The sequence below is a fragment of the Talpa occidentalis genome, unplaced genomic scaffold, assembly GCF_014898055.3.
Source record: "Talpa occidentalis isolate TD23 unplaced genomic scaffold, MPIMG_talOcc4v2.1 talOcc4.2, whole genome shotgun sequence".
Lineage (NCBI taxonomy): Eukaryota > Metazoa > Chordata > Mammalia > Eulipotyphla > Talpidae > Talpa > Talpa occidentalis.
In genome coordinates this window covers 40,199,364-40,220,048 of record NW_023602073.1, presented here as the reverse complement: position 1 = coordinate 40,220,048, position 20,685 = coordinate 40,199,364, and the positions used below count along the sequence as shown (strand labels likewise).

The 20,685-nt window shown below is 49.2% G+C and overlaps 1 long non-coding RNA gene across 1 annotated transcript; it reads right to left on the bottom strand.

Moving 5' to 3' along the window:
* Window positions 1-7,866: 7,866 nt before the first annotated feature.
* Window positions 7,867-18,439, bottom strand: LOC129146305 (uncharacterized). Its single transcript, XR_008552867.1, has 3 exons — window positions 18,207-18,439; window positions 17,758-17,947; window positions 7,867-8,006 (listed from the first exon to the last, which is right to left on the bottom strand). It is a non-coding gene; the product is annotated as an uncharacterized LOC129146305 (long non-coding RNA).
* Between the last annotated feature and the right edge of the window lie 2,246 nt (window positions 18,440-20,685).

Sequence of the window (20,685 nt, the reverse complement as noted above, 5' to 3'; positions counted from 1 at the left end):
AGACTGACGAAATACACTGCTGAGGGGAGCAGGGGGCGAGCCAGGAGAGGTCTGCTCTCCAGGTGGGTTGCTCCAAGGCTGGCGGGGATCAAACCGGCACTGCAGAGGCTGCGGACAGCTTCACAGCGCTGCGCTCAACCGCCTGAGCCACCGGGGAGGCCCTGGTCTCTATCTTAACTGGGCCTCATTCCAAAAGAAAGGAGTCAAGTGGCTGGCTCCTTCCCCCTCCCATAGCACAGATCCTTGTCTAACCACCCCCCACCCCCCCTTTGTCTAAACAGCCCTGTGCTCTACCAAATGGCCTGTGCACTACAAAAAAAATGAAATATGTGAAATTTATCAGTGTAACGAATGCTGAAATTCCTGAGTATAAATGGAAATCTTTGTGTATGTTGGTGGCCCAGATCTTAGGGGGAGACTCTCCTGTCTGGTGCCCACTAGTGTGATAATAACAAAACCTGTACCCACTTGTCCTTGGAGTGCCCTTTGGTCCTTTCTAGCCTGGCAAAATAGTTTTCGAGTAGGTAGGGCCCTGGGGTCTGGAGCTCTTCCTTCAGGAATGATGGCTGTGTGGGGGGACCCTGGCTCTAGAAAAATTGGGGTACTTCCCAGGGGAGGGAGAGGGATCGAAACAGAAGAGAGAAGAACACAAAGGACAATGCTGATGGTGCGTGGGTGAACTGGTGGTGGGAATTTTAAGGGGACTACACCTGAGAGTGTTACAGGGCAGGGAGAGGGGCATCCCAGAACCCCCAAACCTGCCTGCTCTAAATAGGTTCCACCATCTGCCTCATCAACACAAAACATATAAGACTTTAATGGAAAGGAGCTTTAATACAATTAGTAAACAATACAGAAAAGACAAAGACTATAATTTCTAAATCAAGCACCTAAAGTTACCCGTCCCCTCGTGGGTAAAAGTTCACCCAAACAGGATTGGCCTCGAGCAAGGCCTGCAAGCCTGCCCCAAGTCTAAGGCACCTTCTGGTGGGGACCCACAGAAAAGGATCAGAAACAACCAAACAAGTCTGGAAGGAAAAGAGCAAAATCAAAATCAAGACAAAAAACACCGTTGTCACCTCCCCATGAGTCACCCACATCTATTTCAACCAGTCCACGATCAAAAGGCAAGCACAGTTTTTTCACAGTTTTCTCTGCTCCATATGCCTCTTCCAGGTCTCCTTCTGGCTCTCTGTCCTGCTTCCTTCCTTCTCCAGTTTCCTCCTCCAGCTTCTGCTCCTCCCTGCTCAGCTCCACCCTACCTTGGGTGGGGCAGGGAACCTGGAACTTCTCCTTTCCGTGGGCACTACCCTGTTACAAGAGGAGAAAGCATATATTCCACAAAAATGTAGAATGATGTGGTAGATAGATAGATAGATAGATAGATAGATAGATAGATAGATAGATATAAAAGATGGGGGTGCTCTCCAAAAACTATTGTAATGACACAGTTAAGAGCAGTCTCTGAGCTGCAACAAGAGGGGGAGGGATGACCATTGCTCAGTCAGGGGTTATGATGTTTCAAAAAGTGAACTATCAAAAATGTGAAAATACCTATCCCCTCATTTTTTACTTTTGATTTATTTGTATCAAACACTTGTCAGTTAACTTAGGGGGAAGAAACAGATACCTTATAAGGGAAAACCAATCAGGTTAACTTCAGACTTCTCTGAAGAAACAATAACAATAATAACAGTACAAAACAATAAAGCAAAAACAGACAATTATAAATGAGAAACATCCTGCAGGGGAGGAGGAGGGAGAGGGATCAGAGGGAGGAAGGGAGGAACACAGGGGTCTGTGGTGATGGTGGACGGATACATTGGTGAAAGAAATTCTATGGGGACTACACCTGAGGGTGGGGGAGCAAATATTTTTTTAAAAATGAACAATGTTGTAAAAAATAAAAAAAATAAAAAATTAAAAAGAAAAGAAACACTTGTCAGTTACTAATTCATTTAACTCCACCAATATTTGTATGTTATGTGCTTGGTGCTGTGTACAAAACAGAGACATTCCCTAACTTCAGAGAGCTGCTTTCATGCAGGAGACAGTGAATAATAAAGACAAGAAACCCACCCCATCCTGTAGAGGGGCTGAGAGGAGGGACAGGCAGGGAGCAGTTGGGGCAGCAAGAAAGGGGGGTGTGGGGGCAGCTGTGTCCATCAAGGGGGTCAGTGCAGAAGGTGGGATGGAAGCAAAGCCCTGGGAAGGGGATATTCGGGAGTGAGGTTCCCATGGAAGGAACATCCTGTGGGGGGCTGGCTGGTGCCCGGGGTGCAAGGGCAGAGGGGATGAGGATCAGCTAGAGCAGAGGGAAAGGGAGGGACACAGGAGTGGGTGTCATAGGCCTGAGAAGGGGCCACCCTGTGAGGATGGGGGTGACTGTGGGGATGGGGAGCCCCTGCCAGGCTGTGAACAGACCAGGGCCTGGTTCAGCTCCCAGGTGGCAGGAGAGACTAGTCTGTGTGTCTCCAGGTGAGAGAGGAGGGGCTCAGGTCAAGCTGGGTGAGAAGTGGCTCTTTGGAGGTGCAGGGGGCTCCCAAGGACAGCACAGTCCTGTCCTGTCTTCCTAGGCCTCATCAGGTGAAGGGCCCTGACTGGGGAGCAGGCTGGGTGAAGCTTTTTCTTTCTTCTTCTTCTCTCTTTTTTTTTTTAAAAGATTTATTTATTTATTTATACAAGCTCTGGGTACAGTCAAAAGCATGGGAGGGTGAGAGCCAGAGCGGGGAGCAGAGCAGGCAGACTGACGAAGTACACAGCTGAGGGGAGCAGCGGGCAGCAGGAGAGGTCTGCGCGCCATGTGGGACCCTCCTCCGGTGGCCAGGGAGCAGCCGGGGATCAAATTGGTGCTGCAGAGGCTGTGGGCAGCTTGGCAACCCAGGGCTCAACCGCTGCGCCACTGGGGAGGCCCTCCTCTTCTTTTTTTAATTGAGGTAACATTAATTTACACACTGCATAGATGTGAGGTGTAGAGCTTCTCATCAGGCAACTGTATATTTCACACATACCCATTAGCAAAAGTCCAATCACAATCCTTCACCAAGATATTCCCTCTACCCTCCGTCTCCTCTGGTCACTGCCATTTTGTTGTGGTTGTTGATTGCTTTTTTCCCTTCATAGTCCACAAATAAGTACAATCCTATGTTTTCTGTCTTTCTCAATTTGACATAGCATAATTCCCTGAAATTCTATCCACATTGTTGAAAATGGCCAGATTTCTTCTTTTTGCAGTATCTGAGTACTATTCCATTATGTGTGTGTATGATGTATGTAAATCACATTTTGTTAATCCATTCATCTGTTCTTTAGAACTTGGGTTGTTCCCTATTTTGGCTATTGTAAATAGCACTGCAATGAAAATAGGGGCCCTGTCTCGTTTTGAATAAGTGTTTTCTTATTCATTAGGTCAATATCCAGAGGTGGAAATCCTGTATCATATTGCAATTCTTTTTTATTTTCTTGAGAACCACCGTATTGTTTTTCCAAATGGCTGCACCAATTATATCCAACCATTAGTGCAAAGGGTCCTTTAACCCTTGTTCCTCACAGAATTTATTTCTTGACTTTTGATAATAGCCATTTTTACTGGTGTGAGCAGAAATCTAATTGATTTTTTCAAATGTTGACCCATCCTTGTGTTGCTGAGATAAACCCCACTCTGTCATGATGTGTGATCCTTTTTCATGTGTAATTGAATTTGGTTTGCTAAGGTCTTGTTGAGGATGTTTGCATCTATGTTCATCAGGGATTAGTCTCTAGCTTTCTTTTTGTGTGATGTCCTTCTCTGCTTTTGGTATCAAGGGAATGTTGGGCTCATGAGATGTGATGGCAGCATTCCCTCTTCCTCTGTGTTTTTGAAGAGTTGAGAAGTCAGGTGTTAGTTCATCTTTAAAGAGTTTGTAGAAGTCACTGAAAATGTCTGGTCCTGGACTTTGTTTTTCAGGAAACTTTTGATTCATGTTTTAGTGTCTTTGCTTGTAGTTGCTTTGTTCTGAATCTTCCTGACTCAGTCTCAGAAGGTTTGTATACTTCTAAGAATTTGTCACTTTCTTCCAGGTTATTTGAGGTCATTCAATTTATTGACATATAGATATTTGGTATTATGATCTTTTGTATCCTAATGTGTCTGTTGTAACTTCTCCGCTTTTGTTTCTTATTCTATTAGGTTTTTTTTCCCTTTTTTCCCCCTTGAAAGTGTAGTAAAATATTTGTCTGTTTTGTTTATTTTTTTCAAAGAACCATATTTTGGTTTCATTGATTTTTTTGTCTCTCTTTGATTTCTTTGTCATTTATTTCTGCTTTAATATTTTTTTCCTTCTACTGTCTCTTGGTTTCATTTGTTCATTCTAGCTGTTTAGATTCTTTACCTGAGCTCTGTCTTGACTCTAGGTGTGGCCTGTATTGCTCTGTATTGCCCTCTTAGTGCTGCTTGTGCTGTGTCATTTGTCTCAAGGTATTTTTAAATTTCTTGCTTGTTTTCCTTCTTAACCCAAGAGTGATTTGGTAGAGTGTCGTTCAATCTTCACATGTTATTTTTCCCCCTGGTTTCTTTTTATGGTTGATTTGAGTTTGATACCATTTTGATCAGAGAGATACTTGTATGATTTCAGTCATCATGAATTTATGACACTTGTTAGATGACCCAACAAGTGATGTATTCTGGAGCCTATTCCAGGTGCACCTGACAAGAATATTATTTAGCTTTTTGGAGTATAGCGCCCTATAAATATCTATTCAGCCCAGATGGTCTAATTTCTCACTTAAAGTTATAGTTTCCCGGAGTTCTGTAGGGTGATGTGTCCTTGATGAAAGTGGAGTGTTGAATTTCTTTACCACTGTTGTGTTGCTGCCAATATCTGTTTTCAGATGTGTTAATAGTCGCCTTATGTATTTTGCTGCTCCTTTGCTTGGTGCATGTGTATTGATGAGTGTTATGTCTTCCTGACGTAGGATTCCTTAATCGTATGATGTTCATCTCTGTCTCTTGTTACCTTTTTTTCTGGAAGCTTATTTTATCTTATATGGCAGCCCCTGCAATTTTTGGGGTGCCCCATTTTCTTGTGTTTTTCCCAAAAACTGTTTTGATCCAGTCCCCTGGAGACAGCATAAAGTTGGGTTTTATTTTTTGGTACAACCAGTCACTCTGTGTCTTTCTCTTTGGTGAGTTCAATTCATTTGCATAAAGGGTGACTACATGATGACTTACTACTGCCCTTTTGTCTTTAGTCAAATCCAGCCCAGAAATGTGTGGTATCTGGAGAGGGTGGTGAGGGCTCCAGGGTCCCTGCCTCATAGGTCCCCTGGTCAGTTTGCAGGATGGTGTCAGGCGAGAGGCCCAGACATTAGCCAGGCAGCTGGGGTTCAGACCTGGACACTGCCATAACCCCTCAGGCTCCATGTCCTTGTTTCTGAAGGGGAATGTGGGGGAGGGGTGTCAGGATAGTATCAATTCCCAATTCACAGAGTGCTGGGGAAGAATCCCCGAGGTGACACAGAGAAAGTAACTGCTGAGGTATGTAGCCGGCCTTCAGTCAGCTCCCTGAGCCACTTCTGTTCCTGTGCCCACCTCTGGCTTTTGAGACCCAACTCCCATGTCCCCTTCCTGCTGAGGAAGGAACCTCCCTGGCTCTGTGTTGGCCCCCTCCGAGGCAACTACTGCAGCCCTTGTCTCCTCACACACCCCAGGCTGCAGGACCTCCAGGGCGGGGTCACGTGGTCCTCTGTGACCCCAGCACCCTGTGGAGTATGTTCCTGGGCAACAGCATGCATTGGGCTTGGGGACCCCAAATGCCTGACTGCAAGTCTGTGCCATAAGAGTCACCAGGGGTGTATTTAGAGAGAAGTTCCCAGGCCTGTCCCCAGAGGCAGAGAGTGGGCTCTGGCTGCCCAGGGCTGGGGAAGGGAAGATCCTTCCACACTGATCACAGCCCTTCAGATCCACCAACATCTCATCCCCATCGCAGCCTCCTGAGACCCAGAGCAGAAGCCCCTGAGCAAGGCCCCTCCTGCTGCCTCCCCCTCAGAGACTGTGCGAATTGCCAGATCTTTGTTTAATGTGCAAAGGATGAAGTGATTGGTACAAACTATTAAAAAAATTAAGGCAATAAAGTGATCAGTGTCTGTTTTCTTACAAGAAATAGTGGAGACTGAATAAGTCACGTGACAGTCAAGGTCTTGATAGCAATGAGCTGTCAGACAAGGATTCCACATCCCCTGAAGTGTCCTTCAAAATAAACCTGATTTAAAAAAATCATTCCTAGTGTTTTAAAATTCCATTTAATGTTGCTGTTCATTTTTTTTCACATTATCCTCAGAGCGGTGTCTGCAGGATCACGGCACAGAGGGACTGTCAGCAGCCTGGGGCTGTGAGCAGGGTTGACTCTGACCCACCTGCAGGGAGTGGGGCCCTGGAGCCCCAGAATCAGTCCCAAGGGCTGGTCCTCCAGGGAGGCACAGGCCTTGCTCTGCCCTCCTCTTGGCTCCCTGAATCTCCCAGACACCCCAGCATTGGGGAACTGAACGGGGATGTTCCGGATGAGGAAGGGGACTCCCCTTAACTATTATCTCCCCCATCTCCCTGCCATCCGCAGCATCAAGACAAAACATGGAAGACCTTTCATGGAAAGGATTTTTAATACAGTTAGTGTGCAACAAAGACAAATGAAAGAATAAAGTTTCCAAATCAAGCACCAAAGTCACCATCCCCTTGTGGGTAAATGTTCAGCCAAACAGGGTTGGCCCAAGCAGGGCCTGAAAGCCTGTCACAGTCTAAAGCACCTCCTGGCGGGACCCATAGAAAAGGGGGACAGGGCTGTCAAGTCTGGAAGGAAAAGAGCAAAATCAAGATAGAAGCTGCCATTGTCACCTCCATGGATTTCTCACCCATGTCTGTGTCACCCAGTCCAAGGCCAAGAAGCAAGTGCAGCTTCTTCACGTGTCTCTGTCCCATGTGCCTTGCCCAGGTCTCCTTCTGGCTCCATCCTGCTTCCTCCCTCCTCAGCCTCCTCTCAAGCTTCCTCTCCCTGCTCAGCTCCACCCTTCTTGGGTGGGGCACGAATCCAGATCCTCCCTTGGGGGTCCCCCTGTTACAGTCCTCTCCATCACCAGCATGTACATATGTGTGGGTGACACCAGCCCTGCAAGGACAGGCAAGGCCCCAGATGTGCGCAGTTCCCTGGGCAGTTACAGGCCAGCACTGCTGCATCCCCCAGGGGAGACAGACGCTCCAGCTCCCCAGTGAGAGCCTATGTCACCCACACAGACCTTCCCCCTCAGTGTCCCCCGTGTTGCCCCTTCCCTGCCCGGTCCTCTCTGGCTCCCCCTGCACCCCTTTCCACCTCTGTCCCCTAAAGTCCCCATTTCCATCCTCTGCTCTCTTTTCCAGGAGCCTCCCCATCTTCCTAGCCAGTGCCCTGGGGGCTCTCCTAGGCCCTCCCCTCATCCAAAGGATGGAGAATGTCAGGTGATTCCCAGGAGGAGGGGCTTTCGTCCTTGGAAGCAGAGGCAGAAACAAATTACAGGGACCCTGGAATCTAAGTTTTCATATAAAGAGACTGAGGCAATCTATATATTTGGGGATTTGCCCAGAACCTAGGAACCAATTATGTCCTGGAGACCACTGCAGACTAAAAATAAGGACACTGAAACTGACGCAGACTTGGGCGCCCCCTTGTGTGCAGATCCCTGTCCTGCCGCTGGGGGCCCAGGGAGCCTGGGGAGGGCCTGGCTGAGCAGGAGAAAGGGCGGCTCTGGGCTCCTGTGCTCAGCCCTGTGGCCACACGGGGGCGCTGCCGCGCTGCTCCGGATTTGGTGGAGCCGCCAGGACGGGGGGGGGCTGAGGTGGGCAGAGTTGGGGGTCTGGAGGGCGGCGTTCTGGGATGAGATGCTCTGTGAGGAGTCAGAGCAGCAGGGCTCAGAGGAGAGGAGACTCCGGAGCCTGCTATGTGTGAGGTTTCCGTCTTTTCTCCCCAGAACTCTTCTCTCCAGTCCCTCGACGGTGATACCTGGGAGAATCGGAAAAGAGAAAATTTTTTTCTTCTACAATCTATTCAATATTGAGGGCATTTTAAAAAAAAATAATATTTAGGGCCTCCCTGGCGGCTCAAGGAGCTAAGACATAGCAGTATGAAGCTCTCCGCAGCCACTACGGCGTGAGTTTGATCCCCAGCCAGGGAGCGGCCCATATGGCACGTCAGACCTCCCCTGCCTCGCCCGCTCCTCCCCTCAGCAGTGCATTTCAGTACATCTGCCTGTTCAGCTCCCCACCCTATCTCTGGTGAGTCCTCTCACCTCCACATTTCTCGCCTGCACCCCTGTTCTTGTATGCATAAATAAATCTTTATAAAAAAATAAATTTATCTTAAAAAATAACATTTAAAGAATACTGTTAGATTTAGAGAAAAGTTGCAAAGGCAGTACAGGTCTTGTTTATCCCACGCCATTTCCATTTTGTTAACATCCTACATGAATACTTTTATTTTTTTACAACTAATGCAGCTATGTTGACATAATTACTAAATGCCATCTTTGCTACTGTCCATTTTATGCTCCATAATCCCATCCAGTTCGCCTGGATGACAGTTTCTCAGATTTCCTTGTTTTTATAACATTGACACTGGTGAGGAGTGATGTTTGGGAGAGGTGTTGGGGTCACAGATGAGGGTTCTTGGGTCACCTCTAAGAAAAGCGTCACCAGAGTCCTCCTTTCAGTAGCGTGTGGGCACACACACACACACAGAAAGAAGAAGATGCTTGTGCAGACACCAGCAGGCAGGAGGAGCTGCCCCTGGAGAGGGCGGGTGTGTGAGGAGAAGCCTGCAGGCCCCAGGCGGAGCCTTGGGAGCAGAGCTGCGTCTTCCCGGGGCAGAAAGGGCCCTGAGGTAGTGTTCTAGTTGGGAGGGCTCATTCCTTTGTGGGAATGTTATATATCATTAAATTAATTACTTCTATGGTGTGACGAGGCTGATTGGTCAGGAGCAGCGAGTCTCTGCAACGGCTCCATCCCCACATCCCAGCTCTGGTCTGCGCCTCCTTATACTTCCTGTAGCACCTGATACTTGCTATAGCAGTTGGCCCGAAGCAATTTTCATTTCTATAGTTGGTTTAATAAAGTGCTAATAACCACTTCTACCCCCACCTCTAGTTTCTGGTCATGTGACCCCTCCACCCTAAATTTTCTACTGTTAGCCTCCATCAAGGAGCACTGCTCAGGACTATTGTCCCTCAACTTAGTTTTTTTTTTTTTTTTATTGGGACTCTGGGTTTAGGGAAGCAGACCCCAGGGGTGCAGGGCCATTGTCCACTCAACACGTCAGTGCTCATCATGTCCACCTGACTCATCACTGATGGTGTTAACCTTCAATGCCAGACTAAGGCAGTGTTACCCAGGTACCACCTTACACTTGTGAGAATGACCCACTGAAGGGTGTGGAGAAAAGGGAACTCTGGTACATGGTGGGTCAGAATGGAGACTGGTCCTGTTAGCCAGCAGAATGAGGGGTTCCCTGGCCCCTCAAACCTGCGCACATGACATGAGTTGTGTCATCAGCTGCATAAAGAAAAAACATACTCTAATGCATAACACCTTCATTAGAAAAGAAAATGAATACAAATTAGCGTGCAATAGACAATGAGTGTGCAATAGCAAAAGAGAAGAGAAAGAATATAGTTAGAATAGTTCCCAAGTGAAGCACCCAAAGTTACCTGTCCCCCCATGGGTAAGGCCCAGCCAAACAGGCTTGCCCAAAGCAGGCCCACTGAGGCCCGGAGGCCTGCCACAAGGCTAAGGCACCTACTGTAGAGACCCATGGGAAAGGCGCAGGAGGGGCCAGGCAAGTCTGGAAGGAAAAGAGCAAAGTCAAAATCCACAACAAGATAACAGCGGCCATTGTCAGCCTCCCCTTGAGTCTCTCATGCATGTCTTTGTCTCTTTCACGTGTCTCTTTCCATGTCCCCAACTCCCTGGCACAAGTCCAAGCCTGAGGAGCGAGAGTGGCTTCTTCTTGGAATGTCTCTCTGCTCCATGCGCCTCCTCCAGTCTCCTCTCCCCATCTTGCTCCACGTCTTCCTCCTCTTCCTTAGCTTCTCATGCCTGCTCAGCCCCACTGCCGCGGACCAGCACAGCAGTGAACGATGAGGCCGTCTCAGGACTGAGAGACTGTGCAGGGTGTTCAGGGATTCGGTGAATAAATGACATACAGACACACATCAAGAAGGTGGAAATCTGAGTGTAATTTTATTTAAGTTGTGGCCAGTTTTTGAGCAGGACTGAAAAAGCATTGGACCTGAAGAGGAGGAGGAGGTTTAGAAATACCTCATGGTTGGCTTGAGGTGTAAGGAGCTGGGCAGGACCCTCCTCCAGGCCCGCCTACAATATGGTGGCACCTTCACCTTGACAGCTCCCTCCCCCAAGCCCCAATTTTTTTCTCCTTTGGAGTCACCATAGAAAACCCACTGGTCTCAGAGTCAAGGAGCACCATGGGCTGCGCCTACTTTCTCTCTAGACCAGAGCAGGAGGGAGCCCCACAGGGGGAGGAGGAGTGTGTGTCCTGCTGGCCTGGCCCAGGGGCAGGATTAGCCCAGGTCACCCCAGTTCCTGAGCTGAGCCTTTGTCCACAGTCCAGGAAGGGAGGGAGAGATGGAGCAGGGTCTCCCTCAGCTCCTGGAGGAAGGTGTAACGTTAGGTGGGTGAACTTAGGTTTCTTTCTCATTCTGGCCTCCCCCATCTCCCCAGGTACCCCTCCATGTGCAGCAGGGAGAGGATCTCAGATAAACCCAGGCTGGATCCCGCACCTCCCTCCCCACTATAGTGTTCAGGATGAATCCCCTTGTATTCATGGCTACACTGGAGGAGAGCACAGAAAGGTAAGTATTATTATTGTATTCGCAAGTGATTAGAAGGAAGATTTTTTACTGTAAATGCTCTTTTATTTTTGTTGTTGCTGTAATAATGCTGCACAATCAGAAAAAAAACCTGGGAGAGGGAGAAAGTGTGGAATTGAGTTTTCATGATGCAAACAAAAAAAAAAAAAAGGAAAAAAAGCCAAAAATGAAAATAAGACAAACATGGATTATTCAGTTTAACCCATGACACCCTGGAAGTTGCCAGATATCATGATCCCAGAGCAATTCATGTCTGTGGGGAGTGAGACTCAACAGCCCAGCCCAGGAAACACAGCGGGGAATGCAGGGCTCTGACCAGCCCAGGGCCCCCCTGCTGTGGCAGCTGCAGTGGGGAAGGGTCTCCGAGCTGAGGAGTCTGGGAACTCAGTGTGGTCACATCCACTGGAAACATCCAGAGTGAGGTTGGGTCATCCTAGTGACAGCTGCCTCACTACCAGCCCAGGCCGTCCTACTATTGATAAGTCGAATTTAAAAAATTCCTCCCTGGAGGGAAAGTGTCAGGGAAAGGTGGTGGTGTCCATGCAGGCCCTTCCCTCACAGCCCAGCCCAAGGAGAGTCCCCGAGTGTCTCCTCAGGGGCCTCTGCTGCCTCCTCTAGTGAGCAGAGGACTCATGTCACGGGGGAGGGAGACCTGCCCTGCCATGTCTTCCCTCCTGGGGATCATGTGGGGAGTGAGCCCCCAGCACGTGTGCAGACAGCTCGGGACCCAGCACAGGGAGTGCTTGATCCTGAGGGCTCCTAGGGCCTTTGTGGGAAGGAACTTGAAATATAATTAGGTCTCCCCAGCTTCTCCTGGAGCTCCCAGAGGGACAGGGCTGTGCACACAAGGGGGAGCCGCATCCAGAGTGAGGTTCTGTGTCTTAATTGTCTCCCCAAGAGGACATTGCCTGCTCCCTAGAAGCTTCCTGGAGTGCTTGGATATCTAAATAACATTAAAATATTACGAAAATCGAAGCCTCCACCATCCGGGTGGCTAGCTCATCCCAAACCTGGCATTTATCCCAAAGACAGGCCTCCTAAGACATTCAGGCACCCGAGCTCAGAACGCCCCACCCACTGCCTTCTCAAAACAGCACCATGCCTTGAGAACAACTTATTGACAAGGTAAAGGAGGGCCAAGGCCTAGGGTAAGGCCAAACTTTATTCTTTGCTCCCTCTAAGGAGCCATGTGGAATGGGGGATGGTGAGAACCTGAGGTTTAAGGAAAACCCGGCGTTTGGGGATGACCTGACAGTTTGACTTATAAGTTATGGTTTTCAGGAAAGAATATTGAACTTAAAAGGGTGTTCATAAGTTTGTGAAATCGCCACTGGGTGGTAAAAACATCCATCGTGATGTTGAAAAACGACGCCTCTGGTGTGTTTCAGTCCCTAAACTGATATTTGCAGGAAGTTTGCTTTTTCTTTCTTCTGGATTGTAGAATCAAGTGCCAGGTATCAACTTTCATTCCTTTTTTTTTTTTTCCCAGTGGGAAATTTTCTTCAGTTCTCAAGTCAGGATTTAATAATATTTGAAGCTGCTGTCACCTGATGATTTTGGAACTGATTTTCCCAACCTTCTTCATTCCAGGACACATTTCAAAATCCTTCATACTTAGAATCTTCACCCTGAAGATTTCCTCTGTGAGGGCTGTGATAACCGACTCTTTGAAATAGAAAGTTGCGGGCCTCCCTGGTGGTGCAGCGGGCAGAGCACTGCGCTGTGAAGCTGTCAGCAGCCTCTGGAGTGTGGGTTCCATTCCCGGCCTCCCAGGGAGAAACCCACATGGCACGGCAGACCTCTCCTGCCTCTCCCGCTGCTCCCCTCAGCAGTGTCTTCTGTCTGTCTGCCTGTTCTGCTCCCCACTCTGTCTCTGGTGAATTCTTTCACCCTCCCAAGCCTCTGACCATACTCCAGTTCTTATATAAATAAATAAATCTTTCAAAAGAAATAGGAAGTTGCCTATATTTTCCAAAATTCAAATCCTAATTCATAAAAGGGGTTCAATCACTTTCCCCACCTCTCAAAAACACTGTCTCAATTCCTTCCCACTGCACGGTCTGGTTAGGAACTGAACCAAACTATATTAAGGACAATTACAAATGAAAGACTTGAAACAGTGGGTCAGAGGGAGGGATAGTGGAGGAAAGAAAATTCTGAATAAACGGCTTCATTCCTCACAGGGCCCAAATCAGCCTTTGGAACAATAAGCCAATTTAATTCCTCTTGTTATCTCTCATAAGTGAGAATTTTGTGGCAATACCAAATGCCTGAGAGTTTAGGGCATTTTTTTTTCTTTTTCTCCAAGTGGGAGTTGGAGTTATGTGATTTCAGCAAGGTTGGAGGATGGTGTGTGAGGATAGCAAGAGGTTCCAGTGGAGCTCAGACTGAAGTCCAGCCCTTGCTATGCAACTAGTGGGCTCTGCTCATGCCTTGACACTTCTTTTGACAAGGTAAAACTTCTATTTACTTCTATAGGGAAGGGCTTGCTTTCTGGCTTCAGGAAAAAAGATTTTTATGTGTAGATGTCTAAAGTGAGAAATACCACCTCTGTCTCATTATTTGTGCTCCCATTTTTACTGTGTTTCTCTAATTATATTATGTAAATATCACACATTCATTGTGAACAACTCAAACCATTTATAAAATATAAAACTTCTAAAATATAAAAATGTAATAAAAATTATCTCGTCATCTTACCATAATAATAAGCATTAATATTTTGGTGACATTTTTGCATGCACCTCTTTACATGTCTATGTGTTTTTACATAAACAGCATTTAGCATAAATGATAATTTTCCTGTGGATACCTTTCCACACCCATATCAGCAGCTTTATCCCCATTTCCATTTTCCCCAAGTAACACACATATCTTAGCCAGAAAAAAAAAATTGAGATTTTGCATGCGAATAGTTTATTTGGGTTCATTACCATGGGAACAGGAAGCATAAAGCAGGAGTGGAAAAAAAGTTGATACCAGGGAGCTTTACTGACCTGGGTACTGCCATGGGCAACTGGGGTTCAATCTCCCTGACAAATAAGGTGCAACTGGACTAAGATGGTGGAAGGTTATACCTGCATGAAACTGGTTACTATGAAACAATAAACGATAGCAGTAAAAAGGTGAACTGACTGGATAGAAGACATGAGGCCTGAGAAATGTCCAATACAGTCTACTCCTTACACCACTCAGATCTTTTCACGCGCTCTGTGGAGTCCAGTCAGTCACAGGGTCTTTGATGTGGTGGCCAGTGACAAGCTCTACAAAAGACTCAGTTAATGGACCAAACCTCCACAGATGCACGTGGTCACAACACCATTATTAATGTGCTTTGTCTCTTTCCCACACAGCCATTCCAGATTCCCCTCTCCCTGGAGCATACCTACATTCTTCATCCCTGCAGAGTGGGAGGCTGAGTCCCTCACCCCCATCAGGACATGGTTGCTGCATGGCCTGTTTGTATTTCTACTTGGCCAGAAGCCCCAGTTCTCCAGAGTTTCTACACGTGCTCCTTTCTTACTCCATTGTGCAGCAGCAACCCTAGCTCCTCATAGTAATCAGGGTCAATTATTCTGAAAACGATCACAATAGAGTTCATTATGGTTCACTGGCTCAAGGAATATAAATGCTTAGGCAGTAGATATAACATCAAATCTAGCAGAACCTTGCTGGTACAAAATATGCCTCCCAACCTCCCACCTCACGTCCCTGGAGAGCCTCTAATCTAATAGGGTGAAGGTGTGGGGTGAGAAGTATAAATTCCTCCAGTGCATCATTAGGAGTAATGGTGAGAGTGGCCGATCCTTCTTCACCTCTTAGTTGCAGGATCCATGCTTTCTCAATATTGGAACACAGATTATATATTGGCATTTACTTCAATGTGTATAACACATGTTGAAAGCTGCCTTCCACCATCTCAGAGTGTTTTGCCCAAGATAAAATGTTAAAAGTTTTTAATGTCTCTCCTCCTTCAATTATGCTGTCAACTTCCAAGTGACATGCTGTGTGGTAGAATCAGTGATTCCTGCAGACATGCTGCCAATGTCATACTTATTTCACCATAAAACGTGCCCCTTATCAGAGGCAATGTTATATAGGCTCTATGCTGGTGAATCAGGCAATCTGTTGGCTCTTGAATGGAGATGCTGGCAGTCAGGGAAGGGAATCTTACATCCAGAATGGATATCAATTCTTGAGAACAAATCACTCTCCATAACAGGGTAAACTGAGTGAAGAAATCCACCTGTTACCATGTAGCTGTCTGGTCTACTTAAGTGATGTTATCACAGCAAGAGCTTGACTGTGATTTCTTTGACTGGAAATCTGGGCATTCGTGAGTGACAGTGACTGATGAATCACCCATGATGAGAAGAAACTCATGCTACTGGACTCAGGTATGATCAAATCGCCCTTGATCTCGATTTCTATGACATTCAGGGACAGTTGAATAAGCCCTGGGGTGACCAACGAGAGAGGCTGAGTGTTATCCTCACAAAGGGGACATTCTCTGTGGTAGGTGCTCTCTGAGGTGAGAACTAACATGAGACACAAAGGTCTTAAACCCTGTGTCCACTCCCATGGACAAAAATGCCTCATTTCCTAACTTCCTTTGACGTTCATCTTCTCATCTTGCTCCTTCTCAGCACTGAATCATTCAGAAAGTCACAAACCACTGCCAGGAGTCTATTTTATAGCCGTAACGGAGGGAGGTCAACATTGCCACCATTCAAATTAAGTCATCAGGGCACTGCCTGCAGCTCTTGCCACTCCTCACTGTCTCATTGGGTGCTCCTGGGTGAGGCTATTTAATGAAATTGTAGCCCTGGATATCCCATTACATCTCTAATCTTAATATCTTCCTCCTAAAACATATGTTCTTATAAATGGATGTCCTAACATGGACTGATATAGACATTAATAATGATTTCTTGATTATACTTATGTAATGACTATGGCTGATTTGATAGATATTGCTCATTTACAAAACCCTACTGTTTAACTAAAATTCAATATCCCCAATTTTTTTTTTCTTTCAGCATAGGGATAAGAGGATTCAGCAGAGACAGAGTGGGAAGCAGAACAGGTAGATTTACTGAAATACACTGCTAAGGGGAGCATCTGGTGAGACAGGAGAAGTCTGCTGAGCCCTAGGAGGGTCAGCTCCCTGGCCTGGGCTAGATTCAGGCCTCAGTGGTGGCAGCGCTGAGACTTCACCCCTAGGACACCAGGGAGGCCCAACAAACCAAATTTGCATTACACCTACCATGTGTACTACCTCTATTGTGTACTTGGGAGATCCCAGGTCACCACTTATTTGGTTCCTTCTCTGTAAAACGCCCAGGTAGAATTCAGAACAGAGGCAGCAGACATGTGAAGGAATCAGGGCCTGAGGGGCCTGGGCAGTGAGTGGTTTGGCTAAAGGGTTTACACTAGTTGTAGATCTTCTGCATAGGCCATAGCAAGAAGGAGGCCAGCACTATGACAGAACTGGACGCAAAAGGAGTGAAAAAATTTGGGTGATACAAAACAAACTTTATTAGTATTTCTATAATGAACAAGAAACCCTGGAGGAAATAAAATGAAAAAAAACGTGAAATCAATTAGGAAACAAAGATTTTTGAATTACGAGAGGAGGGCCAGGTGTCAGTGGGTGGAGGGATAGTAGAAGTTAAACGAGGACATGTGGCTAGAGAGGTGGGTGAGGAGAGGTTTGGGGTCAGCGGTGCTTAGTCAGCACCAGAGGTGGGCAGGCAGGACAGGGGTCAGGGGATGGGACCCTGGAGGAATGGCATCAGGTGAGCACACTCTGCATATGTTGTTCCAGAGCAACAGGAGAGCCCAGCAGGCCTGCTGGGTCAGACAGACAATGCCCAGAGTACTGTAGCTGTTCCTGGGCACTCTGAGCTCACTAAACCCCTGAATAGTCAGCCTGAAACTCCCCAGATTCCAGCAGGATGTCCCCAGGCTGCTGAGCTAATACCAGCCCTGCTGGGGAAACCAGGCCAGGACCTGCAACCTGTGGGACAATCTGCTGGGCATAAGCACACACCACCTGTTTGTGGGGAGCCAGGCCCTAGCCAGGCCCCAGCAGGGCATGCTGGCAGTGGTGTGTTTACACCAGCCCCACCGCGGGAGACAGGTAGAGGCCAGGATGCTCCAGGAGCTGCCCAGTGTGGGCAGTTCACACCCCACCCCTTCTGGGAAGCCAAGACTGGCGCAGGATCCCAAAGACTTCTTTGAGGATTCTGAGATAAGAGGAGTGCTGCAGGAGGAACCAGACAATGACCAGGATGCTGCACCCCATGAGGACAGTGCTGAGCTCACTCCACCCCTGCTGGGACAGCCAGGCCCTGGCCAGGAGAATGCAGCCTATGCAAGAGCGTCCTGAGCTCGAACCACACCTGAGGGAGGAAGCCACCTCTGGCCAACATCCTGCAGGTTCAAGTGAGGGTGCGAAGGCAGCAGCAGCCCTGCCTGGGGAACCAGCCCCTGCAGGGATCCTGCAGCACAAGCAGAGACAACCCCGGTGTCTGCTTCTCTCCAATCAGCAACTTGGCTGGGCTCTGGCCTGTCCCATGGGCTGCAGGGGAGCCCGGCTGTGCTCCTTGAGAAGCGGCTAGAAATGCAAGAGGACAGGCCAACAGCCACACGCCAGATTGCCACTTGCCTTTTCAAACAGACCACATGCTACAGCCCTGAGCAGAGACCACCCTAAAATAGGGGGCCCTTGGGATTCTGTTCCTCAAATGAGGCAGTTGCAGATGCCAGGTCAGACTGCTCGTGGTCCAAATCTAGCCCGTGTGGTCTCCCCAAGGTCCACCTGACCCTACCCCGCCCAGCCGGGCCCATGCACCAGCCTGGGCCACTCACCCTCGGACGGCTCCTCCAGGGATTTCGTGCACTGCAGCCAGTTCCTTTGGACATGTGCCCCAATCTCAAAGTTGCAGGTGCACTTCAACCTGGGCTCTGTGCTGGGACAGATCCCACACTGGGCTGTGGGAGGACAGTCCGGGAATTGCACTCTCTGGATCTCTTCACCTTCCTGGACACAAAAGACCTCCTGGGAGTAAACAGACACACCTGCTGGGTAGCAACCAGCTGGGGCAAGAGGGAGCAGCCATGACGGTTTGGGTCCCACCACCAGCCAGGCTGGTTCTGGTGTAGACATGAGCAGACACCTGGGTGGGCCAGACCCTCCTTCCTGGAGCACGCACACACTCACTCTCACCGCACGCACACCCGCACTCACAGGGGAAGGGAGGGGTGGGGGCATCAGAGCCCTGGCGTTGTCTGACCTGTCCCAGGGCCCCCCTAGTTACCTCAGGGGCAGTGCTGGTGCTGGCCCGAGGCGTACGCACAGGCTCCTCATGCCTTTCGGCAGAGTGTGACACGAGTTTCGTGGACCTTTTTTGGGTCCATTGCGGGGAGACCTGGGCAAACAGCAAGAAAACGTGGGGCCGGGTCCAGGCCCACCAGGCAAGTGAGCTGGGTCAGGTTTGGTTCAGAACCAACTGCCTGGGGACCAGGGTTCCGAGGTCATGTGTGCCCTGTCATCTCGTGGAGGTGATGTCACTTCCTGGGTCCCCTTACCTGGACTTCCTGCTCAGACAGATGCCCCCCCCGCTCCCCCCCTCCCCGGCCTGCCACATGGCTACCTGGGCCACTTCCTGTTGGCCCTCCATACCAGGCTCATCTCACAACACTGACAGCAGCACAGCCTCCCAGAGACCTTGGATGGAGCCATGCAGCCAGGGACATCCTGGGGACCCAGGTCTCTGGCTGCTGACCTGGCTCATCCTCCCTGCCAGGGAGCAGGCCCTGCAGCATCGGCAACTCCAGGCTCCTGTCTCCCATGGGCCCAGAGGAGCTCCAGAGTGTGGAGCCTCTCCCTGGGGAGTGGGCCACTCCTCTCTGCTGCCCTTGGAGGGGAGGCTGGTGTCAGGCTCACAGCACTTGGAGGGTCCCACCCGGGGAAGGGCACCTGCACACGCCTCACCCAGGCCTGGCCAGCCCTGCTGGGGGCAGAGACATCTCCCACCCGGGGTGCCTGTCCTCCCACCCAGTGTACCTGTCAGCCCTGCTCCTCTCTGGCCGTGCCCTACAGGGCTTTGCGGGCCCAGTCAAGGTGCCAGGGCCACAGACAGTGCACACGTGCCAGCCACAGATTTCTCAGGGCCCCCAACCTGCTCACACACCTGCCCACCTGCCTGGAGGTTGTATTGACTTGGGACTGGGTTCTGACTGGGACGAGGCCACCCAAGGCAGGGGGTGTCCACTCCAACAGTGACTGATGCCAGCGAGGCCTCTTCTGTCTCCTTCCCTGTCCTCACTGGCTGACTCTCCCTTTCTCTTTCTGTATGTCCCTCTGATGTTCTCTCTCCCCCTCCTGGTCTGTCCTCATCTCACTCTCTGTGTGTGTCCCTGTCCCTCTTGGCCTCTCTGTCCCTGCCCCATTCCTCTGTGTCCCTGTCTCAGTCTCTCTCTGATCCCCAGTGTGCAGAGGACCAGAGGGAGGGAGGGAGGAGCACAGGGGACTGAGGTGATGGTGCACGGGTGCCTTGGAGAAGGAAACTCTATGGGGACTACACCTGAGGGGGTGGGGAAAGCAAATAGTCTTAACAAGTGAAAAGTGAAGTTAAAAATAAAAAAAAAGAAGATTATAAAAAAAAATACAATCACGCCTGCAGAATCCTCATCCTGTCTTGGTTTCTGCAGCAGTGGGGGTGTGAACTGTCCACACTGGGCAGTTCCTCAAGCATCCTGGCCTATACCTGTCTCCCGCAGTGGGGCTGTTTTGATCCTGTCTCCTGGAGACAGCATAAAATTGGGTTTTGTTTTTTGGTACAACCAGTCACTCCTTGTCTTTCTCTTTGGTGAGTTCAATTCATTTCCATGAAGGGTGATGACATGATGACTTTCTACTGTGCTTTTGTCTTTAGTCAAATCCAGGCAAGAAATGTGTGGTAGGGCCTCCCCGGTGGCGCAGCGGTTGAGCGCTGGGTTGCAAGGCTGCCCGCAGCCTCTGCAGCATCGGTTCGATCTCTGGCTGCTCTCCAGCCACCGGAGGAGGGTCCCACATGGCGCACAGACCTCTCCAGCTGCCCGCTGCTCCCCTCAGCAGTGTACTTCATCAGTCTGCCTGTTCTGCAACCTGATCTGGCTCTGGTGAATTCTCTCACCCTCCTGCACTTCTCACTGTACCCAGTGCTTGTATAAATAAATAAATAAATATTTTTTTTAAAAGTTGTATCTCAATAAATTTGCTTTAAAAACATAACAAATAGGGTCTACAAGTTGCCCTGTGTCTGTCCTCCACAGTGTCCTCATCAAGGGCTTGTGGGGCAGGGAACTGCCTGAGCCCATGAGGAGCTGAGCACAGACGGTTTCACAGGACAGAAGCTGTCAAGGCGCCTCCTCTGCGTGGTCCTGAGTCACGCGATGAGATGCTGACATCACGCTGCTTCTGTGATGGGAGAGACTTTAGGGGCCTTGAGTGGGAGGCAGCTTATTTTTCATGTGGGCAGAATGGAAATAATGAGTGTCCAGAAGGTCTACTGTGTTGGTTTTCAATTCTCCACCAGTTCTGTGATACACAGGAGGGGAGACAGCTCCCCCCGTGAGTGTGTCTGACTCGCTGGCTCTTCCTCGTGAGGAGAATGAAGCAGAAGGGACGCGCCACGTCACAGAGTCAGGCTCACAGGGGCTGAGACTTCCCGCCCGGGCTCCCCTCCTGGTCCCTCTCTGGGGTGACTCCCTGCACACGGTGGACCCTCAGCTAAGGGGACGCCCACAGGACAA